The sequence below is a fragment of the Triticum aestivum genome, chromosome 7A (assembly GCF_018294505.1).
Source record: "Triticum aestivum cultivar Chinese Spring chromosome 7A, IWGSC CS RefSeq v2.1, whole genome shotgun sequence".
In the NCBI taxonomy this organism is placed as follows: domain Eukaryota; kingdom Viridiplantae; phylum Streptophyta; class Magnoliopsida; order Poales; family Poaceae; genus Triticum; species Triticum aestivum.
The window spans coordinates 105,161,850-105,184,737 of record NC_057812.1 but is presented as its reverse complement, the minus strand read 5'-3'; the positions used below and the strand labels follow the sequence as shown (position 1 = coordinate 105,184,737).

The 22,888-nt window shown below is 47.1% G+C and overlaps 1 long non-coding RNA gene across 1 annotated transcript; it reads left to right on the top strand.

Annotated features, from left to right (window-relative positions):
* The first annotated feature begins 18,765 nt into the window (after positions 1-18,765).
* Positions 18,766-21,984, top strand: LOC123152623 (uncharacterized). The gene is made up of 4 exons (XR_006476273.1): positions 18,766-18,897; positions 19,308-20,357; positions 21,714-21,858; positions 21,941-21,984. It is a non-coding gene; the product is annotated as an uncharacterized lncRNA (long non-coding RNA).
* The last annotated feature ends 904 nt before the right edge of the window (positions 21,985-22,888 follow it).

Here is a 22,888-nt window from a genome sequence, read left to right as displayed (position 1 = left end):
GGGGGGGCATCACGCCCCCAGTGCGCGGTTTAGCGCCGGTGCGCCCCCAGGGGGCGATTTTTTGCCCCTCCTGGGGGCCAACGGCTGGAGATGCCCTCAGTGGTATCAATTGCATCCGGGATGGCTCATAAATCCCTATATCCCTCGACTCATCGGCCGGCCGATCAAGATCTCGAGGAAATTGCATAAACCACCTACTTTTGATGCTAGTGTTGCACAAAACACCTATTTTGCAGGTTTGTTGCACAAAACACCATATATTAAGGTAATTCATTGCAACTAGGTTTAATCCATCATTTATGTGTGTTGACATGATTCCTAATAAATGGGTCCAATTTGTGAGTGCATCGGTGAAAAAAAAAGGCCACATCAACAACCAACTATAATGGTCAATATCTGACAACCCTTTTCTCCAATTCAGCTGAATTTTCTCCAGAATATTAATGAGTGCATTTATAATTTATTGAATTATTTTGCATTTTTTAGATGTTAAATTTTGAACAAAAAAATTGTCTGAAAGATCTGCATTCATTCTTAAACCCTTTGATTGCACACGAAAATTGGCTAAGTAGGTGTTTTGTGCAACTTCCACACGAAAAGTAGGTGGTTTATGCAATTTCCTCAAGATCTCACACACCCGTAGCTAGACCCGGTCATGGACAACCCGGCCCGCCGACCCGAACCCGAAGCCCGACATTCAGACCGGGCTCGGGCTCCATTTTCTGACTGGAAGCCCGGCCCGAAAGCCTAAATAAAGCCCGAAATATGTATAAAAACATATTTTATTCAAAATATAGGTATAATAAATTAATATAATACCCCTAAAATGATTAATTTAATTAAAATATGTCACTGTTCATGTACTTCAGGCCGGGCCGGGCCGGGCTTGGGCTTGGGATTTTATCTTCAGGCTTTGTCAAGCCCGGCCCGAACCCGACCCGGCCCGACGTTTGCCCGGGTTTACCGCAGCCGCACTTGCTATTTTGCCAATGACCCCTCAGCCAAAGCAGACATTTGCCAGAATATTAATTTCCTTCGATGGCCGCCGCGCTTGGCCGACCTCCGCGGCCCGGTTGTTAGCGTATGTATATTGCATGTAATGTGTAACCTCCTCTGTACGTGTATGACTGAGTCTAGCCACACCTGGCCTGCGTGTCACTATTGTAGGGGCGTTGGGCAGACTCTCATTGTATTTATGTTGTAATCTGTAACTCCAGAGCATCAATCAAGGCACATAGTTTCCAACTTTGTATCAGATATCCAGGGCTATGGCTGCGGACGACTCTTCTTCCTCCTCCGCCGCCCTCCTTCTCCTCCACGGCGCCTGCAGTCCCCTCTGTATCGGCTTCCTCCATGACCACCTCGCCGCCCTTTGTTTTCGGGACCACCCCCTCCCTCTCCCATGGCACCACCGGCTCCTCTGGATCTCGTTTCGCCCCCATCTTCTCCTCGGCTCCACCAGCGCCGCCGCCGCCCGCACCACGCCACCCCATCTTCTCTGACCACATCACCAACCACATCAAGTTTCTTCTTAATCTTGCTGATCACAACTATCACAAGTGGAAGTCATTCTTCCTCATGGTCCTGGTTCGCTATGGAGTTCTCTTCCTCATCGAGCACCCGCTCCCCCCCGACGCCGATGCCTCCTACCACGAGCTCGATGCTCATGTTGCTCTGTGGATCTACGCCACTCTTGCGGATCCCATGGTCGACCACGTTGTCGGCGCCACCACCACCTACGCCCTCTGGCAGAAGATCCGCGCTTTCTTCCTCGCCAACCGCGATGCCCGGTACATGATCCTCAATTGACATTTTCAAAATCTCAAGCAAGGTGACCTACCCGTGGCTGAGTATGCGCGCCGCATGAAGCTCCTCACCGACGGCCTTGCGGACATTGACCACGCCGTCACGGAGACCGACCTCACCACCTAGTTCCTCCATGGTCTCGACAAGCGGCTTGACACCATCTGCGTCGTACTTGGTGACCAGGGCCTCCCGTTCGACACCGCCCTCTCACGGGTGGTCCTGGTAGAGGAGTCCCAGTCACAACGGGCTGCCGAAGAGAGCGCATCCGCCTTCGCTCTTCCCGGTGGTGATCGCGGCTCCACCAGCGGTTCTGGCCCCTCCTCGCGGGGCGCCGGTGATCGCGGCTCCAGCAGCTCCTCCGACAGGCCGTTATCCGATCGCTCCCAGGCTCCTCACCCGCCGCAGCCCCCATCTGACCGTGGCCGCGGTGACCGCGACCGTGGGCGCGGTCGTGGACGCGGCGAATCCACTTGGCGTGGCCATCCGGCGCCCCTGCCCTCGCCATTCACCGGGTATTTTTCCCCGTATGGCATGGCGCTCCCGCCGCCGCGCTCGGGTTGGGTGCCTCCCAACGCCGCCGGCGTTCTCGGCCCCCGTCCAGGCGCCCACGCTCAGGCCTACAACATGTTGATGGGGAACGTTGCAGAAAATTAAAATTTTTCCTACGGTTTCACCAAGATCCATCTATGAGTTCATCTAAGCAACGAGTCAAGGGAGTGAGTTTGCATCTACATACCACTTGTAGATCGAGTGCGGAAGCGTTCAAGGGGTTGGTGATGATGGATTCGTACTCGACGTGATTCGGATCACTGATGACCAAGTGCTGAACGGACAGCACCTCCGCGTTCAACACACGTACGGTATGGGCGACGTCTCCTCCGTCTTGATCCAGCAAGGAGGAAGGAGAGGTTGAGGAAGATAGCTCCAACGGCAGCACGACGGCGTGGTGTTGTTGGTGCAGCAGTACTCCGACAGAGCTTCGCCAAGCACGTACGGAGGAGGAGAGGTGTTGGGGAGGGGAGGGGCTGCGCCTTGGCTTGTGGTGTGTTGCAGCCCTCCCCTCACCCCTCTATATATAGGAGGAGAGGGGCAAGGGGGCCGGCCCTCTAGGGGAAACCCTAGAGGGGGGCGGCGGCCAAAGGGAGAGGGAAAAGGGGTGGCTTGCCCCCCAAGCTAGGGGGGCGCCCCCTTTAGGGTTTCCCCTCCCCTTGCCCTAGCCGCATGGGCCTAGGTGGGGAGGCGCGCCCAGCCCACTAGGGGCTGGCTCCCTCTCCCACACAGCCCATGTGGCCCCCCCGGGAGGGGTGGCCCCACCCGGTGGACCCCCGGAACCCTTTCGGTGGACCCGGTACAATACCGGTATGCCACCGAAACTTTCCGGTGTCCGTTTAACCACTTTCCTTATATAAATCTTTACCTCCGGACCATTCCGGAACTCCTCGTGACGTCTGGGATCTCATCCGGGACTCCGAACAACATTCGGTAATCACATACTTGTCTTCCTGATAACCCTAGCATCACTGAACCTTAAGTGTGTAGACCCTACGGGTTCGGGAGACATGCAGACATGACCGAGACGACCTCAGGTCAATAACCAACAGCGGGATCTGGATACCCATGTTGGCTCCCACATGCTCCTCGATGTTGTCATCGGATGAACCGCGATGTCGAGGATTCGATCAAACCCCGTATGCAATTCCCTTTGTCAATCGGTACGTTACATGCCCGAGACTCGATCATCGGTATCCCAATACCTCGTTCAGTCTCGTTACCGGCAAGTCACTTTACTCGTACCGCAATGCAAGATCCCGTGATCAAACACTTGGTGACTTTGAGCTCATTGTGGTGATGCATTACCGAGTGGGCCCAGAGATACCTCTCCGTCATACGGAGTGACAAATCCCAGTCTCGATCCGTGTCAACCCAACAGACACTTTCGGAGATACCTGTAATGCACCTTTATAGTCACCCAGTTACGTTGTGACGTTTGGTACACCCAAAGCACTCCTACGGTATCCGGGAGTTACACGATCTCATGGTCTAAGGAAGAGATACTTGACATTGGAAAAGCTCTAGCAAACGAACTAACCGACCTTTGTTCTATGCTTAGGATTGGGTCTTGTCCATCACATCATTCTCCTAATGATGTGATCCCATTATCAACGACATCCAATGTCCATAGCCAGGAAACCATGACTATCTGTTGATCACAACGAGCTAGTCAACTAGAGGCTCACCAGGGACATATTGTGGTCTATGTATTCACACGTGTATTACGATTTCCGGATAATACAGTTATAGCATGAATAAAAGACTATTATCATGAACAAAGAAATATAATAATAACACTTTTATTATTGCCTCTAGGGCATATTTCCAACAGTCTCCCACTTGCACTAGAGTCAATAATCTAGTTACATTGTGATGAATCGGACACCCATAGAGTTCTGGTGTTGATCATGTTTCGCTCGCGAGAGAGGTTTAGTCAACGGATCTGCGACATTCAGATCCGTATGTACTTTGCAAATTTCTATGTCTCCATCTTGAACATTCTCACGGATGGAGTTGAAACGACGCTTGATGTGCCTGGTCTTCTTGTGAAATCTGGGCTCCTTCGCAAGGGCAATAGCTCCAGTATTGTCACAAAAAAGTTTGATCGGCTCCGACGCATTGGGTATGACTCCTAGGTCGGTGATGAACTCCTTCACCCAAATAGCTTCATGCGCTGCCTCCGAGGCTGCCATGTACTCCGCTTCACATGTAGATCCCGCCACGACGCTCTGCTTGCAGCTGCACCAGCTTACTGCTCCACCATTCAACATATACACGTATCCGGTTTGTGACTTAGAGTCATCCAGATCTGTGTCGAAGCTAGCGTCGATGTAACCCTTTACGACGAGCTCTTCGTCACCTCCATAAACGAGAAACATGTCCTTTGTCCTTTTCAGGTACTTCAGGATATTCTTGACCGCTGTCCAGTGTTCTTTGCCGGGATTACTTTGATACCTCCCTACCAAACTTACGGCAAGGTTTACATCGGGTCTAGTACACAGCATGGCATACATAATAGATCCTATGGCTGAAGCATAGGGGATGACACTCATCTCTTCTATATCTTTTGCCGTGGTCGGGCATTGAGCCGAGCTCAATCTCACACCTTGCAATACAGGCAAGAACCCCTTCTTGGACTGATCCATTTTGAACTTCTTCAAAATTTTATCAAGGTATGTGCTTTGTGAAAGACCTATGAGGCGTCTCGACCTATTTCTATAGATCTTCATGCCTAATATATAAGCAGCTTCTCCAAGGTCCTTCATTGAAAAACACTTATTCAAGTAGGCCTTAATGCTGTCCAAGAATTCTATATCATTTCCCATCAAAAGTATGTCATCTACATATAATATGAGAAATGCTACAGAGCTCCCACTCACTTTCTTGTAAACGCAGGCTTCTCCATAAGTCTGCATAAACCCAAACGCTTTGATCATCTCATCAAAGCGAATGTTCCAACTCCGAGATGCTTGCACCAGCCCATAAATGGATCGCTGGAGCTTGCATACTTTGTTAGCGTTCTTAGGATCGACAAGACCTTCCGGCTGCATCATATACAGCTCTTCCTTAAGATAACCGTTAAGGAATGCCGTTTTGACGTCCATCTGCCATATCTCATAATCATAGTATGCGGCAATTGCTAACATGATTCGGACGGACTTAAGCTTCGCTACGGGAGAGAAAGTCTCATCGTAGTCAATCCCTTGAACTTGCCGATAACCCTTAGCGACAAGTCGAGCTTTATAGATGGTGACATTACCATCTGCGTCCGTCTTCTTCTTAAAGATCCATTTGTTTTCTATCGCTCGCCGATCATCGGGCAAGTCAGTCAAAGTCCATACTTTGTTTTCATACATGGATTCTATCTCAGATTTCATGGCTTCTAGCCATTTGTTGGAATCTGGATCCGCCATAGCTTCTTCATAGTTTGAAGGTTCACCGTTGTCTAACAACATGATTTCCAGGACAGGGTTGCCGTACCACTCTCGTGCGGAACGTGTTCTTGTGGACCTACGAAGTTCAGTAGCAACTTGATCCGAAGTACCTTGATCATCATCATTAATTTCCTCTCTAGTTTGTGTAGGCACCACAGGAACATTTTCCTGTGCTGTACAACTTTCCCGTTCAAGAGGTAGTACTTCATCGAGTTCTAATTTCCTCCCACTTACTTCTTTCGAGAGAAACTCTTTTTCCAGAAAGGATCCGTTCTTGGCAACAAAGATCTTGCCCTCGGATCTTAAGTAGAAGGTATACCCAATGGTTTCCTTAGGGTATCCTATGAAGACGCATTTTTCCGACTTGGGTTCGAGCTTTTCAGGTTGAAGTTTCTTGACATAAGCATCGCATCCCCAAACTTTTAGAAACGACAGCTTAGGTTTCTTCCCAAACCATAATTCATACGGTGTCGTCTCAACGGATTTAGACGGTGCCCTATTTAAAGTGAATGTAACTGTCTCTAGAGCGTATCCCCAAAATGATAGTGGTAAATTGGTAAGAGACATCATAGACCGCACCATATCTAATAGAGTGCGATTACGACGTTCGGACACACCGTTATGCTGAGGTGTTCCAGGCGGCGTGAGTTGTGAAACGATTCCACATTTCCTTAAGTGTGTACCAAATTCGTGACTTAAGTATTCTCCTCCACGATCTGATCGTAGGAATTTTATCTTTCGGTCACGTTGATTCTCTACCTCATTCTAAAATTCCTTGAACTTTTCAAAGGTCTCAGACTTGTGCTTCATTAAGTAGACATACCCATATCTACTCAAGTCATCAGTGAGAGTGAGAGCATAACGATATCCTCCGCGAGCCTCAACACTCATTGGACCGCACACATCAGTATGTATGATTTCCAACAAGTTGGTTGCTCGCTCCATTGTTCCGGAGAACGGAGTCTTGGTCATCTTGCCCATGAGGCATGGTTCGCATGTGTCAAATGATTCATAATCGAGAGACTCTAAAAGTCCATCAGCATGGAGCTTCTTCATGCGCTTGACACCAATGTGACCAAGGCGGCAGTGCCACAAGTATGTGGGACTATCATTATCAACTTTACATCTTTTGGTATTCACGCTATGAATATGTGTAGTATTACGCTCGAGATTCATTAAGAATAAACCATTGACCATCGGAGCATGACCATAAAACATATCTCTCATATAAATCGAACAACCATTATTCTCAGACTTAAATGAGTAGCCATCTCGTATTAAACGAGATCCAGATACAATGTTCATGCTCAAACTTGGCACTAAATAACAATTATTAAGGTTCAAAACTAATCTCGTGGGTAAATGTAGAGGTAGCGTGCCGACAGCGATCACATCGACTCTGGAACCATTCCCGACGCGCATCGTCACCTCGTCCTTCGCCAGTCTCCGCTTATTCCGCAGCTCCTGCTGTGAGTTACAAATATGAGCAACGGCACCGGTATCAAATACCCAGGAGTTACTACGAGTACTGGTAAGGTACACATCAATTACATGTATATCAAATATACCTTTAGTGTTGCCGGCCTTCTTATCCGCTAAGTATTTGGGGCAGTTCCGCTTCCAGTGACCCTTCCCCTTGCAATAAAAGCACTCAGTCTCAGGCTTGGGTCCATTCTTTGACTTCTTCCCGGCAACTGGCTTACCGGGCGCGGCAACCTCCTTGCCGTCCTTCTTGAAGTTCTTCTTACCCTTGCCCTTCTTGAACTTAGTGGTCTTATTGACCATCAACACTTGATGTTCTTTCTTGATTTCAACCTCTGCTGACTTCAGCATAGAAAATACTTCAGGAATGGTCTTTACCATCCCCTGCATATTGTAGTTCATCACAAAGCTCTTGTAGCTTGGTGGGAGCGACTTAAGGATTCTGTCAATGACTGCCTCATCAAGGAGGTTAATATTTAGCTGGGTCATACGGTTGTGCAACCCAGACATCTTGAGTATGTGCTCACTGACAGAACTATTTTCCTCCATCTTACAACTATAGAACTTGTCAGAGATGTCATATCTCTCGACCCGGGCGTGAGCTTGGAAAACTAGTTTCAGCTCCTCGAACATCTCATATGCTCCGTGATGCTCAAAACGCTTTTGGAGCCCCGGTTCTAAGCTGTAAAGCATGCTGCACTGAACGAGGGAGTAATCATCAGCACGAGACTGCCAAGCATTCATAATGTCTTGGTTCTCTGGGACGGGAGCGTCACCTAGCGGTCCTTCTAGGACATATTGTTTCCTGGCAGCTATGAGGATGATCCTCAGGTTCCGGACCCAGTCCGTATAGTTGCTGCCATCATCTTTCAGCTTGGTTTTCTCTAGGAACGCGTTGAAGTTCAAGTTGACATTAGCGTTGGCCATTTGATCTACAAGACATATTTGCAAAAGGTTTTAGACTAAGTTCATGATAATTAAGTTCATATAATCAAATTATTGAATGAACTCCCACTCAGATTAGACATCCCTCTAGTCATCTAAGTGTTACACGATCCGAGTCGACTAGGCCGTGTCCGATCATCACGTGAGACGGACTAGTCATCGTCGGTGAACATTCTCATGTTGATCGTATCTTCCATACGACTCGTGTTCGACCTTTCGGTCTCCGTGTTCCGAGGCCATGTCTGTACATGCTAGACTCGTCAAGTTAACCCTAAGTGTTTTTGCATGTGTAAAACTGTCTTACACCCGTTGTATGTGAACGTAAGGATCTATCACACCCGATCATCACGTGGTGCTTCGAAACGACGAACTTTAGCAACGGTGCATAGTTAGGGGAGAACACTTCTTGAAATTGTTGTAAGGGATCATCTTATTTACTACCGTCGTTCTAAGTAAACAAGATGCATAAAACATAATAAACATCACATGCAATTATATGAAGTAGTGACATGATATGGCCAATATCATATAGCTCCTTTGATCTTCATCTTCAGGGCTCCATGATCATCTTGTCACCGGCATGACACCATGATCTCCATCATCATGATCTCCATCATCGTGTCTTCATGAAGTTGTCACGCCAATGACTACTTCTACTTCTATGACTAACACGTTTAGCAATAAAGTAAAGTAGTTTACATGGCGTTCTTTAATGACACGCAGGTCATATAAAAATAAAGACAACTCCTATGGCTCCTGCCGGTTGTCATACTCATCGACATGCAAGTCGTGATTCCTATTACAAGAACATGATCTCATACATCACAATATATCATTCATCATTCATCACAACTTCTGGCCATATCACATCACATGACAATTGCTGCAAAAACAAGTTAGACGTCCTCTAATTGTTGTTGCATCTTTTACGTGGCTGCAATTGGGTTCTAGCAAGAATGTTTTCTTACCTACGAATAACCACAACGTGATCTTGTCAACTTCTATTTACCCTTCATAAGGACCCTTTTCATCGAATCCACTTCAACTAAAGTGGGAGAGACAGACACCCGCCAGCCACCTTATGCAACTAGTGCATGTTAGTCGGTGGAACCGGTCTCACGTAAGCGTACGTGTAAGGTTGGTCCGGGCCGCTTCATCCCACAATACCGCTGAAGCAAGATAAGACTAGTAGCGGCAAGCAAATTGACAAGATCTACGCCCACAACAAAATTGTGTTCTACTCGTGCAAACAGAACTACGCATAAACCTGGCTCATGATGCCACTGATGGGGAACTTTGCAGAAAATTAAAATTTTTCCTACGGTTTCACCAAGATCCATCTATGAGTTCATCTAAGCAACGAGTCAAGGGAGTGAGTTTGCATCTACATACCACTTGTAGATCGAGTGCGGAAGCGTTCAAGGGGTTGGTGATGATGGAGTCGTACTCGACGTGATTCAGATCACCGATTACCAAGTGCTGAACGGACAGCACCTCCGCGTTCAACACACGTACGGTACGGGCGACGTCTCCTCCGTCTTGATCCAACAAGGAGGAAGGAGAGGTTGAGGAAGATAGCTCCAACGGCAGCACGACGGCGTGGTGTTATTGGTGCAGCAGTACTCCGACAGAGCTTCGCCAAGCACGTACGGAGGAGGAGAGGTGTTGGGGAGGGGAGGGGCTGCGCCTTGGCTTGTGGTGTGTTGCAGCCCTCCCCTCACCCCTCTATATATAGGAGGAGAGGGGCAAGGGGGCCGGCCCTCTAGGGGAAACCCTAGAGGGGGGCGGCGGCCAAAGGGAGAGGGAAAAGGGGTGGCTTGCCCCCCAAGCTAGGGGGGCGCCCCCTTTAGGGTTTCCCCTCCCCTTGCCCTAGCCGCATGGGCCTAGGTGGGGAGGCGCGCCCAGCCCACTAGGGGCTGGCTCCCTCTCCCACACAGCCCATGTGGCCCCCCCGGGAGGGGTGGCCCCACCCGGTGGACCCCCGGAACCCTTCCGGTGGACCCGGTACAATACCGGTATGCCACCGAAACTTTCCGGTGTCCGTTTAACCACTTTCCTTATATAAATCTTTACCTCCGGACCATTTCGGAACTCCTCGTGACGTCCGGGATCTCATCCGGGACTCCGAACAACATTCGGTAATCACATACTTGTCTTCCTGATAACCCTAGCGTCACCGAACCTTAAGTGTGTAGACCCTACGGGTTCGGGAGACATGCAGACATGACCGAGACGACCTCAGGTCAATAACCAACAGCGGGATCTGGATACCCATGTTGGCTCCCACATGCTCCTCGATGTTGTCATCGGATGAACCGCGATGTCGAGGATTCGATCAAACCCCGTATGCAATTCCCTTTGTCAATCGGTACGTTACATGCCCGAGACTCGATCGTCGGTATCCCAATACCTCGTTCAGTCTCGTTACCGGCAAGTCACTTTACTCGTACCGCAATGCATGATCCCGTGATCAAACACTTGGTCACTTTGAGCTCATTGTGATGATGCATTACCGAGTGGGCCCAGAGATACCTCTCCGTCATACGGAGTGACAAATCCCAGTCTCGATCCGTGTCAACCCAATAGACACTTTCGGAGATACCTGTAATGCACCTTTATAGTCACCCAGTTACGTTGTGACGTTTGGTACACCCAAAGGACTCCTGCGGTATCCGGGAGTTACACGATCTCATGGTCTAAGGAAGAGATACTTGACATTGGAAAAGCTCTAGCAAACGAACTAACCGACCTTTGTGCTATGCTTAGGATTGGGTCTTGTCCATCACATCATTCTCCTAATGATGTGATCCCGTTATCAACGACATCCAATGTCCATAGCCAGGAAACCATGACTCTGTTGATCACAACGAGCTAGTCAACTAGAGGCTCACCAGGGACATATTGTGGTCTATGTATTCACACGTTTATTACAATTTCTGGATAATACAGTTATAGCATGAATAAAAGACTATTATCATGAACAAAGAAATATAATAATAACACTTTTATTATTGCCTCTAGGGCATATTTCCAACACATGTACCAGCCGCCGCCTCCGTCGCCCTACTACCTGCCTCCCCAACCCTCATGGGAGCACCTCGCCATGCTGAATGCCGCCTACAGCAACTCTGGCTTCCCCGCCAACCCTACCCCCGAGTGGTACATGGACAGCGGCGCCTCTTCCCACGTCACCGGCAACCAAGGTACCTTGACCACGTCTAGTTCTTCCTTAAAGCGTGTTCCTTCTACTATTCTTGTCGGCAATGGTAAACACCTCCCCGTCACGGCCCCCGGTTGCACCACTCTCCCTCCTCACGATTTCCACCTCACTGACATTCTCGTCTCTCCCACTGTAGTTACTAGCCTTATCTCCGTTCGCAAGTTCACTACTGACAACTCTTGCTCTGTTGAATTTTTCCCTTGTGGTTTTCTTGTGAAGGACCTACGCACTCGGAAGGTTCTCATGATCTCCGCTAGTACCAGCGATCTTTACCCCTTCATTGGCAACACAACGGCGCGTGCATCGGCCTTCCTCGCTGCCTCTCCGGACGTGTGGCACCGGCGACTTGGGCATCCTGGCGCTCATAGTTTCTCTTCCATCACACATGATTTTCTTGTTGATTGTAATAAAGCGCCCCACTCTCCCTGCAGTGCTTGCCAATTAGGGCATCAACCACGTCTCCCTTTCCCTTCTTCTACTAGCCGAACATTTGCGCCTTTTGATTTAATCCAGTGCGATCTATGGACTTCGCCGGTTGTAAGCTTTTCAGGCTTTCAATATTATCTTGTTGTGTTAGATGACTACACACATTACTCATGGACATTTCCTTTACGTCACAAATCCGACACATCCACTGTTATCCGCCATTTCTTTGCGTTCGTCTATACACAATTCCATGTGGTGATCAAAAGCATGCAATGTGACAACGGTGGTGAATTCATCAACGCATCCCTACGCTCGTTCTTTTCTTCCACCGGCGTTGCCTACCGTTTTTCCTGCCCGCACACTTCCCCACAAAACGGCAAGGCCGAGCGCCTTATTCGCACAACCAACGACATCGTTCATACTCTCCTCCTACAAGCCAACCTCACGCCTCCCTTTTGGGTCGAAGCCCTCCACACGGCCACGTATTTACTAAACCGGCGTCCCTCTCGTGCCATTGCCTCCCACACCCCATATTTTCTCTTACATGGCATTCATCCCACTTATGATCATCTGCGCGTCTTCGGTTGCCTGTGTTTTCCCAACACCTATGCCACATCCGCCCACAAGCTCGCCCCACGTTCCACCTGCTGTATTTTTCTGGGTTATCCCCTTGAGCACAAAGGGTACAGATGCTATGACCTCGCCTCCCGCCGCGTCATTGTCTCCCGCCACGTTATTTTCGATGAAACAATCTTTCCTTACCAGCCGCACCCATCTTGGCACGAGCAGCCATCCTCCACAGAAAATCCCCATGCAAAACCTATCCAGCCCTTCCATGCCTCGGATCCGGTGCCGTCCCACCAGCCGATCCACCTGCGCCCCCTAATTCGTGCTCCACTCCCCGCGACGGACCCCACCAAATCCCACCTACCCTCCCTCGATCACCCAGCCCGCCCTCGTCACCCGATTCGTGCGCAGCTTCCACCACCAGCCACCATTGTAGGGCGTTGGGCAGACTCTCATTGTATTTATGTTGTAATCTGTAACTCTAGAGCATCAATCAAGGCACATAGTTTCCAACTCCGGTGGTCTCTTCGAAGGTGGCCGCGCTTGGCCGGCCTCCGCAGTCGTCCGCCTCAAATGGCTCCTCCACGGCCCGGTGATCCTTCCGACGGCCGCGGCGAGACCCAACACGTTTGGCCTATCTCCGCACCCGCCTGCCTTCTTGCCGGTGCCCGCCGCCGAGTCCGGCGCCGGCCGCAACCAGCACGCCATCTGCTGCTCCCTGTGCATCCAGCAGTTGCTTCTTGACCTGACAACGGGTGCCTGCTACAACAAACTTGTGTGGGCAGCGAGCACAACCCAGCAACCCCTTGTAGCAACAAGGACCACGTCTCTGCTTGCTTTTGTTCCAGTTTAACGTATCTAGTACCTGCAGATTGCAGCCTGTGAGTGTATCCATTGGAATTGTTCTTATAGAATGTACGTTGTATATCGTTGGTGAGTATTGATCAGAATTCTGAATTTAAATGTTCTTATAGAATTCTGAATGCAGATCAGACAAGTGAATGTATCCTGGTATGAGGTGTTCTGTAGTCCAAGATGTAATACAGCCGAACTAAAGCATAATATCAGCTGCTGCTTCTGCCTTCCTTGTGACTCTGCACTCCTACATTTCTTTCACATATTCACAAACAAGAACATGTTGTTGTTGCTTCAAGCTTCCAAACCTAGAAACTTAGAAATAAGAAATGAATGTAAATGTGTTCGTGTCTGCAAAATTCTGAACGAAACGATTGTTTAATTTCTGTTGGTGAATGCTAGTGCTGAGGTTGATGTTAGTTTGCAAACTGAGTTGTTCCTATTGTTACCTGATTCTGCACCTGCATATACATCTACATGATGAGTCGTCCAGATTCCAGAAAGCAAATACACATATACAACATGCAGAAAACATTAGTTTTTTTACGTGTTACCTGAACCTTCATCAGTCGTACTGTTCAGTTGGTGTTTTCCGGTGGTAGCATTTTTTACAACAATAACTGCGAAAGTGAGGTGAGTTTCTTGGTGGCTAGACTGGGAGGCAATCCCAGGGTGGCCAAGTAGTTATGGAGCAAGCTTGGAGTTCCATCAATCGTTCTTCCATGAGATGTGTCATCCCTAACTGCCACCATGGTGATCGGTTGCAGCGTATCACACGAGGAGAATATGTCCGCCATGTTGATCGGGGGCTGGGAGTTGCATTCCGTCGTCGCCGTCGCAGCGCCCGTCCGAAGAGATGTGTTCCATTCCGGCTATCGTCCAAGCAGATGGATTCCGTCCTCGCTGCTGCGTATGCCGCTTGGAATCGTAATCGACGAAAGGATTCTGTGCTAGGAAATTGGTTAAATTGCCCACGGCTGACGGTTTTTTGGAAAAATATCATACTAGAACGGGATGTAGGCGAGTATGTTTCTGCAAAATTAAGAGTTGTGTTACATCAGGCCGACGCGGATTTTTGGGACATGCAAGCACGCGCTGCCGAAAACCAGCCCGCCCGCGCGTGCGTCGCGATGGCTAATTAATATATCCCATTTGCAAATACCGGACAGTTTAGTTACCAACTCAGTGAATACATTTGATATACACCACGGCTGTGGCCCAGGGCGGCATTTAAATTAGTACGACAGGTTGCAGGGCAGATGGTTGTATTCATTACCTCTGGTGAATTTAATTTGCTGTTACGCATCTCGGCTGCTTGGTCGATGACTTATTGCCGTTGGGATGGTTACGGTGCAATCGATGCCGTCCCTGCTACTTGTCGTAGTCTCTACTCCTAATGGAGCAGTTGGTAGTCTCGCTTCCAGGTTTTTTTTCGTCCCACCATTTTCGTCCGGTTTTTTTTCGTTGGTTTTTTCGCCAGGTCCCCCCCTCACCCCTACGTAAAAAAACCGCCTCTCCTCTGGATCCACCCCCTCCCGCTACGACCTCTCTCTTTCCCCCATCTCCCGCTCCGCCGCCGCCGCCCCATCTCCCGCTTCACCGCCGCCCTCCCTGGCGGCACAGGGGAAACCCTAGACCACGCGCGCCGCCACCCTATCTCCCTGCCCTTCGTCTCGCCGTCGCCGGAGGAGCGGCCGACGAAGCCCGCGTCGCCTCCAAGGAAGGCGACGATGGGGCCCTTCTTCCGTTTCCGTAGGCCATGGCTGCCTGAGCGGCCCGGAGGATGGACTGCGCGGTGATGGCGCGTAGAGGTGTGGCGTATCCCGTGCAGGCGAGCTCGTCGCAGCGTGCAGGAGGGCGTGGCACCATGGCAGTGTGGTGGAGGGCGTCGTGGAGCAGGGCATCGATCTGGAGGGCGTGGGCGGGAGCGCCCGTGCTCCGGGCCGCAAGGAGGCTCGCGGGTGCATCGCCTGCGTGCGGCGCAGGGCGCCAGAGTTGATGCGGCCTCAGCCACTGGTCTAGCGGCGCCCTGCTGCTTGAGTGGGCAGGCGGGCCGGCCAGATCTGGCCTGGCTGTGGAGGTGGGCGTCCCTGCTGATGGCGCTGCTGGCCTCCAGAGGGCGGGCGTTCTTGGGCAGCTGGTGCGGGGCGTGCGGCTGCACGTGAGGGCTGGCGCGGATCTGGGCATGGCAGCGCGAAGTGGCCGTTTCTCCGCCACTGGTCGGTGGTTGGAGGGGCTGTAGGTGCGCTGGTCTTACACGGTGATGCTTGGCGAGGTGGGCTACTCGGGTCCACTGGTTGGATGGTTGAGGTTGCCGGCGAAAGCTGAACTCCGGCAGTGGCCGGAGTTGTCGATGGCCGCGCCGGCAGGCCGTTTCCTTGCTGAAGGCATCAATGTTGTAGTCCTCACCTTCCACTGCCCCGTGCCTCCCCCTGTGATTCACTGAAAACCTGATTCGATCCAGCTTGCTTGCTTTGTATTGCGCAGCAGCCAGACATGCCCATCCGGCTGGAAAGGAATCGGCAAGCTGCAGACCGATGAAGCTAAGTAGTTTTGTTATCTTTGTTTGCACAGCCAGATAGCACGCCTTTTTGCTGATTACTTCTTCCCGTACACTCACGTGAAACAACATAGATTCACTAATTGATTTTGGCCAGATGCGCTAATACAGAAAGTTAGCTTGATTAGTTAATCTTCAGCTAGATGAGCGCACACATGTAACGCACAGAACGCGCAAACACGGGAAAATCTATTGGATGGCAATAGGTGTGTGACGCACCTATGTTTTTATTGTTTTGATCTGGTGAAGTTCAAAGGGGTTCTTATTTTCATAAGGCCAAATGATGTTCATCCGTGCGTTGGATACCTTTCCTCTTTTTTGCTATGTATGTTTTCATGATATTTCTCTTGTCCTTTACATAAAATATCTTTCTATTACCCCTCGGATGACTCCCAAATGTTGTAGTTCATCTGTCAAAAAAGGTGCTTTGCCTGATAATAATTTTTTTGTTATATTTGTTAAATAGTACACTGCAACATTGATTGTGCTAGGCGTGATGGAAGCGTGATGCTCGCAGACACTTGTCAAGATGCGGAAGGATGGGAACACATTGGTGGGGAACTTGGGTATATGAATGATAGACATGATCAGAATATGCATGCCACATTAGGTTGACATGGAGTGGAGAGGAGCCAAGGTAGGGGTGGTGAAGAGAGTCATTGGAAGAACAAAGAATAAGGTATTTAGCGGGAAATAAGGCAAAAAATCAGTTGGACACATAACGTTTAGCAAAAATGAGCTCACCATTTTTGAGTGTTTACTACATCCTGGTCATCTACAAGTACTACAAGACATCATATGTAACTACAACCTTCCTCTTCAACATGTCGTTTATTTTGCGGGTGTCATGTCTCTTATTTTTGCGGGTAGCAGTTATGTTGAAGACAATTCTTTATTTCTTTTGTAAGGTGAAATACAAGCATGTTAATTATTGTATGATGTAGATTTATATAGAGAGAGTGGTTACTACCTTTTTTTCATTCTATCCAAAAAACGGATTGGGTTCTACCATCAAAAGCGATAACGGATAAAAACAAGAAAAATCAACCAGGTCGGTGACTTCTTTGCTGATTTACCATTAAACTCAAATTAGTATTTAATGTAATGAAGGTCAAACTCTTGTCCGTACTGAATTTTGTCTTTTCTGCAGGAGAGAGGGAGGAGTTGGCCGGCATGGGGTCATGAGTGGTACAAACAGGAAGATGCACGCCCATGGTTTTGTAGGTTCAGTTTACTGTGGATTTTCAGTTCTTTTCATCTCATAATTATCTTTATTTATGTGTTAAGCTTTTATTTTTCTTTTGGTCCTTCCCACTTGAGGCCTCTTGTGCACCTTGATTTAGTTCTGTTCTTTATCCGGTGCCAGTGTCTTAGGACAATACTTTCATGCATGGATTATTTCCAGCATTCAAATTTGGATACCTTTGTTCCACTAGGTTCGTTGCATTCACCTTATTGAAGATAATAAACACTTATTGAGGAACATGCTAAGGATGGAGGAACGGACCTCAAGTTCCAGCTGCATATTATTCAGCTTGATTCATTGCTCAGGATTTTTGAAGATATGGCTTCTAATTCCATCAACCAAGAACTTAATTCAGAATCTAAAATTTAAAGGTGAGATAGAGGAATATTGCCTGTCCTGTCCAGAAACAATGCTCGTTTTTTTATTCCAGTCGATGTATTTCTTGTGTCTGATGGATTGAGTTTTGAGTTGGAACATAAGTATATTAGTGTCATAGAATTTGCACATATGCTTTATCCACTTGTGATTACTATTTACACAGCATATATTTATATTTGGATTACATATTCTCTGTACTTGTTGTTGTACTTTGTGTTTTCTACTGATTGTGGTGCCTCTTGAAGCAGGGAAAGCTAGGAGTCATTGATGACAGGTATGGAAGTTGGTGGACACCTACAAGGATGTGGAGGTGAGCATCATGGTGATGCGGCACAACCTCGGGGCGGCGCTGGCCACCCTGAACACGTTCGAAATCTTTGAGAATGGCCAGTCATGGCGTTTGCGTTTGTTAGGCCGCGCGTGGGCGGTGCCAGCTTTAAGAAGCGGTTCCGCGTCTACCACGCCCTCCGTGTCCGCATCGCCCCGGACATCATGTCCAGGTACTCGAAGCTGTTGTACCACACCATGGGGTCCGAGTTGGCCATCGACATCGGCACGTCGCCATACCTGAGGGCGTCGCTGTCCGGTTTATTTTTGCTGTTCGGATCCCGCAAGGTGAGTTGAATCAATCTTGTACGCCTTAGGCGATGCCCCAGCTTCTTTGATATCCGTCGACATGATTCCTCACATATAAACCATGCAGCAGCCATGGACAACCTTCATCTAAAGAAGCTATTGTTTGCTCCGGTGGATTTGATTTTGTCTTTCCTCTTTTCTATGGTTGTGAGCAATGAAATCCAATTTGCATCTCCCTACATGATCAAGGCTACGGTGTGAATTATGACCATCCGTCGGATGAGGACACGATTGTGGCAGGGATGTTGGTGGCATGAAGTTGTATAGTAGCAGGATGGTCTAAACTCAGCCACTAGAGATTTGAGCTACTTTTTGGTCATTTTCTACTCAATTCTAGAGTTCTATTGCATTATCATAATTTTTCATATCTCAGTAAAGTGGATGTTTTTTAGGTTAACAGTAAAGTGCATGTCAGTACCTCCAAAAGGATTTTTTTTCATGAAAATTGTTTTTTCCTGATGGTAATCATTTTCATACAAACTGCTATAGTTGCTTGCCCTTTTGGCAGCATTTGCTCAGAAGCTTGACTGCCGAGACTAGACTAGACTAGCTTGATTTTCTTGATACATCTAAATATTCCAATGTGATATGTTAAAAATACAGGGAGGATATTTGTTTGGCTTATGAGGAGATTTTGGTTAACCAACGTTTACGCTTTCACTCGCTCACCATGTTCATTTGGTCTGGATTACTTCTCTAACATTTTAAAAATTGCTACTGTCAAGTTTCAGTTGGCGCGGGTGTACAGCAGAGGTATATATGTGATAAGGTGCTGTGATCATGAGAAAAAGTAAGGAACTGCACATCTGGGCCTCACATTAATTACAAATGTTCAGTGGCTTACAAAGGGTACATTTTACCTTGTTTGAATTTCGAAGATTTAGGCCATATACATTGGTATGTGAGACGTTGTGTCTTCCCATAGAGATACCATCTAGATTTTTATTTTATTTTGGAGTTGGAAGAAGGATGAATAAGATGGAAGGATGCCCCTTAATCCGTAAGAGAATACATTTAGGTCAAAATATAATTCTGTGGCTGAACTTTTACACTGGTCAGGCTTAGGTTTGGGCTGAGCAAATAGTTTAATTGGTGTTAATGAGCCCAACAAATGCAAGTTCATCGATTTCTCATGATATGCTTTTGATCTTTACCAAAATATGCATTATACCATATTCATATGTTCGTTTCCTATGTCAGGTATGCCGTACAGAGGGGATCAAGCTGTATATTGCTATGTGGAATGCTTTGATTCGAGGTGCTGTCGGGTTGGGAGCATGAAACATGCTCTATAGTTCTTTGGTTCAATGCAGGAGGAAGGGATGTACATAGACCCGAAGATCTTTATTAAGATCATCCACGGGTTGTGGAAGCAAGGGGAGTGAGATTAAATCAAGAAGTTTTTTGACAAAATGAGGATTCAATGGCTCAAGGAGAGTAAGCCCCAAGCTAGATCATTATTGATTTCCTTTAGTAGGATGTCACATAATTCATTTAGAGTGGAGCAGGAATATTCAAAAAGGAAATGTACACCATATATATTAGTATAATACATCTGACACTTTCTCATCTTTCACTAATAGCACATTGATCATACCATTTGCACAGCTCATTCCGGTGTAAGTCGGGCCAATTTAGAAAATATTTTAAAGCTGATTCATACAGGTTATAGAAGTCAGAGTCAAACAGCATAATAAGATATTTGTTCGTGCATAATTTCTGATTCGTTTGTCTTCTAAGGATAAATGGGACTGCTATCTAGACTGTACCTTAAAAACTATTAGACCCTGCTTATAACTATTTTTCATCTTGGCGTGATTTATAAGGGAGGCCACGCCATTTGTTTTTGTTATCACAGGCCGTGATGACCCTGATTCATTGATGTATAGTGTTGTATGTGGTCAATTACCTAAGACAGTAGTCACACTTCTCCTGATTTGCCTTGATCTGAAATCTGACTTTTGTATTGGTTGTAGTCAATCTGAATATTAGTGAGGTACTTTTCCAATTGTCATTGTTCAGTTCTCTACATTATCATGCATTTTCTTTGCTTTAAAGATGTCATGATGTTCGCCATGGCAGAGAAAAAATGTTTTGAAGTTGTTCCTTAGTATGCTTTGGTGTGCCTATGCACACATGAAAACAAAAGGTCGAGAGGTTTAAAAATGTCATGTTTTTTACCATTGCAGATATCCTGCTTCTGGTACTTGCCTTCTACCTCACAATGTTAACACAAAAGTTACTATATCTGTAAGACATGCCCTCTCTCGTTTAATGATGTCCTGAAATTTCCACATAAAACTTGGTAATCATGCCAAGTAATCATGCTAATTTTGAGAGAAGTTCAAGTGGCATGCCCCCATTTGCCATGGTTGCGATGTACTAATAAGCTGCAGGACTATTTTTTTTATTGGACTGATATTCTAAAGTTACATATGTAAGAGCATATGATATTTCTCATAAACAACTGCAGTTAAGATTCCATGCTCTTCATGCGTTGAACGAGTTCGCTGTTGAGCAAGCTACAGTCTCTTTGTTTGACTAGCTAGGCTGTGTTGTGTACATGTAAAAGATGATCCTTCTGTGGCTACTTGCATGTGTATATGTGTTGAAGCTCTTCGGCATTTTTTAAGATAAACTCTTTCCATTGTTTGACTACCACAAGGCTCCAAGAGCCCTCATTTCTGCATGTATATTTTGTTGTACAGCCTATGCTGGTTTGCCGCACCAACCCAATTCTCTTTGTAGACTTTGATTTAGTCATGTGCTGAAGCAAATTCTTCCTACCTTATTCCTCAAGAGTTGAAGAGGATGGGAAGACACATGTGCTAAAGCAAAATAGATCAGTATATTCAGAATCTACCCAATGGCTTACCTTAACTTACATGTAGTGTGAGCCTGCTCACATAGCAAGAAACCTATCCTTTTATTCTGCTAGAATTGAGTGCCCACTATTAAAATTCATAACTGGAACCATAAATTACGTATTCTCTGTGCAATGTCACCCGTAATCGGTTGCTCTATATCTTTCCTCTCTCGAGCGTACTTTTATTTCTGTATTCCATGCTATGGTAGTATTTTTCTGCCGCAACAATTTGTTTTTGTTATCTTGTCGGTGATAGTGGCAGGCTGTTTTGACAGTGCGATAATGTCATGAGCATTCTAATTATATAGCAGATGAACTGGCAAAAACATACTGACACTTTTGAACCTTCATAAATTCAGAAATGAAGTCGAGATTGTTGCTTAACAGATCAAGTAATTGCACTTTTATATAGTATATAAACTTGTTGCAAAACTTTAGTTTAGTACATCAATTTGCTGATATTTTGGGGAACAGAGTTCACACCGTCAACTAGATATGTGGAACTGCACATGTTCTTGTTGAGTTGCTTCTTGAACAGGCGTGTCTCTTTTTATGATATTTTGTAAGATTTCCTTTTGGCCCCCACACTAGCAGATTACTTGGAGTTCAGCTAATCATTTTCTTACCATCCAATATTCTCATCATTTTCTTCTTAATATAAACCAAACTTTGTATGTACTAGATATGGTTATTACTCTATCCGTTGAGGGTGCAATAATATTGTTTTCTATCTCCTCGAGGATGTCCCCAACCGTGTGAAGGTGTTTAAGGAAGGAGGTTCAGAGTCATCATCGTAGTATGGAGACGCTGCCCATGTTGTCATCATAGTATGGAGCGGCTACAACTCTAAGTGGAGGTGGTGTATATGTCGGAGTGATTTATTCTGTAAGCATTTTCTTTATGTGTGGTGTTTGATTTTTACCAAATCACACTTGTTGTATAAGTTTCTGCCCATATTGATTTGTAGTGACAAACGTGGAGTGCGGCTTGTTCGGATCTGCCTTCTTGGCTCTTTGGGCATCATGAGCGGCACATGTCTCACCCCCCTTGATGGTGGCGACGAATCGGCATGAACACGGGGGGAGGGGATCAAGATGGAGAGCGGGACAGTTGGCGGGGGATTCCTCCTTGGCGGTTCATGGGGAAGTATGGTGTCAAGAAGAGAAGGCACCATGGCGAGGGAAAGGTGGGCATCATACAGTTTTAAAGGATAGGACTCTAGCGAGAAATCTCCCGCTACGACGGGAAACCGAGCAGGAAAGGGATGGTCCGACGGGAAACTAAGCATCGTGGGGTGGGGTTCTTGTGTTGGGACCACGTGTTGGAGATAACATGACAGATAATTCAGACAACCACATTTCTTCCCCATATATGGGCTGGATTTGTCGTAGCTTGAAACTATTCAGGCGGTTTGATTTTGCGGAGTTCACTAGGCGCATGTCTGATGTGCAAACACGCTTGGACATATGAGGGAGAAATGAGTTTCGACCTTAGAGACGACCTTAATCATGTGTTTGATTCATTTATATGCATTGTAGCCCGTAGCAACGCACGGGCATTCTACTAGTTTAATTAGTTTAGCACTTGGTCACGCGATTAGCGCATTCCTCACTACGTCTACCTCGGTCAAAGCCGGGCTTAGTGCTCCATGCTCACAAACGATGCTTCGTTGCTATTTGAGTCATTGGATAAAAATCAAAGGGATATGATCAGACTGGTAGATGGATTGTTGAAACATTGCAGAATAGTCCTATTATTTTATCAAAATCAACCCACAACTCACGTCTCCCTGCCCTCTAAATAACTCGGTGTGCTTAATTTTTTGCTTCAAACAAAAAAAGGGTCATATGTTTTTAAACGAAATATCTGATTTGGAAACGTTTTGACTACCTTCATTGTTTTGACGAGATCTTTG